We start from the raw sequence: 2,197 nt of genomic DNA, 5'->3' as shown, positions 1-2,197 counted from the left end.
TGGCCCAGTGGTGAGAATCTTTGTTTTCTTGATGTTGAGCTTTAATCCATATTGAAGGTTGCAGTCCTTGACCTTCTGCAGCAAGCACTTCAGGTAATCCCCAGTTTCAGCAAGCAGGATTGTGTCATCTGAATAAAGCAGGTTGTTGATGACTCTTCCACCAATCCTGATGCCACATTCCTCCTCCACATTCCAGCACAGTGTCTCAGATAATCTGTTCTGCAGAAATATTGAAAAGGCATGGAGACAAAATACATCCCTGGTGGACCCCCTTCTTCATTTTGAACCATGTAGTGTGTCCTTGCTCTGTTCTGACAACTGCCTCTTGGTCAAAATATAGGTTCCGCATAAGCACAATCAAATGTTCTGGGATTCCCATTCTTCTTAGAGTCAGCCATAGCTTGTTGTGATCCACACAGTGAAAAGCTTTTGCATAGTCAATGAAGCACAGATTTTAATAATAAGAATTTATCAAATCTGAACCTGACTGTACTTTTGTTACCTCCTAGAATTGTTTGTAAAAAAGATGAATATTTATATGTAAGAGTTGCAAAATAAATAATATTAAAGAAGATAGTATGAGCATTTTAAGTAATGCTTCCATACTAACCTTAACATAATTTTTTTATAAAAAATTGCTAGTTTTTTATAAAATAAGGTATTTTGTCTAACAAATTTTTAGATTGAGATTGTTAACGGCTTTAACTTGCTTGGTTTCATAGTTAACAGTCTTGGCACCAGCAGTCAGGAAATCAAAAGATGAATTGTAGTGGGAAAGTCTGCTGTCAGGTACCTCTCTAGAGTACTGAAGAGCAATGATGTCAGTATAGAGACTAAGGTGTACCTGATAAAGGCATATGGTCTTTGGAATTACTTGCTATGCATTAGAGAGCTGGACAATGACAAAGTATGATTGAAGAAAATTTATGCCTTTGAGTTGTGGTGCTGGAGAAAAGTGTTAAACATACCATGGACTATCAGGAGAATAAACAAGTCAGTCTTGGAGAGGGAAAAACCAAGCTACTCCCTGGATGCTAGGAAGATCCAGCCCTTGCAGAAGAACATCATGCTTGAAAAGATGGAGGGACAGTGCAGGAGAAGAAGACACAAGATGAGATGGATTGACTCTGTGACTGGGTGAGACTGGCTCAGGATAGGAGTTGTCATACAAAGTGTTGCTATGATTCCCAGGCAACTGGACTGCACATAACAACAACATAACAAATTACTATGTTATATGTGTGAGAACAATCTGTAACAAGGAGTGCATTGCAAGAAAGCTAAAGGAAAGGGAGGGGAGGAGGGAAGAAATGTGCAACAATGAATAAAACAGCAATAAATATTATAAATACACTGTAAAAGAAAATTACTATCTGGAATTCTTATAAAGAAAAGATACATATAATAGTAAAATTGTTAGGATGACTTTATTTTTTCCACTAGGGAGCATTCATTATACTCATAAAAATTATTCTTGATGTTTTATAATGTATTATTGTATATTCTATCTTGCTCTCACCTATAAATATCTGCATTAAATTCAATGTGACTTATTAAAGTGTTTTATGCTTTCAGCCAAATAAAAACTTGCAAGGAAACATAATCTTCACTACATTCTGAGATATCTCAAAGCTACTTTCCAGTCAAATGTATTCACATTAGGTTCATTTTTTGTATCCTATCAAAAAAAGCCAGCATAGTGTAAGCTCACAGTTTTTTCAGCCATATGCTCTTCCAAAACTATGAAACTAAAGAATTATATTAAAATATGGGTGAATACTTTGATAATCAATCACTAAATAACTTTCAACCTGTCAAAAGAGGTTTTTTATTCTCTTCTACGAACTTTGATTGGAATGCAAAAGTTGGGAACAGAGAAGATTCAGTGGTTGGAAAACAGGGACTCGGTGACAGAAATGGAGCTGGAGAGAGAATGACTGAATTTTGGACAATGACTTATTCATTGCAAATACGTTTTTTTAAGAGACATAAACACAGGTTATACACATGGATTTCACCTGATGGTATTCGTAGGAATCAGATTGATTATATCTGCAGAAAGAACTGCTGGAGAAGCTCAATATCAACTGTGAAAACTAGACAAGGAGCTTATTGTGCTGCAGACCACAAAATACTCATATTTAAGTTCAAGCTGAAGCTGAGGAAAATTAAACCAAATCCATGGGAACCAAAATAT

This window comes from Elephantulus edwardii, unplaced genomic scaffold, assembly GCF_000299155.1.
Source record: "Elephantulus edwardii isolate Elephantulus edwardi_28Jun2011 unplaced genomic scaffold, EleEdw1.0 scaffold00128, whole genome shotgun sequence".
Taxonomy (NCBI): Eukaryota; Metazoa; Chordata; class Mammalia; order Macroscelidea; family Macroscelididae; genus Elephantulus; species Elephantulus edwardii.
The sequence above is the reverse complement of the archived record's forward strand: the minus strand, read 5'-3'. Positions refer to the sequence as shown.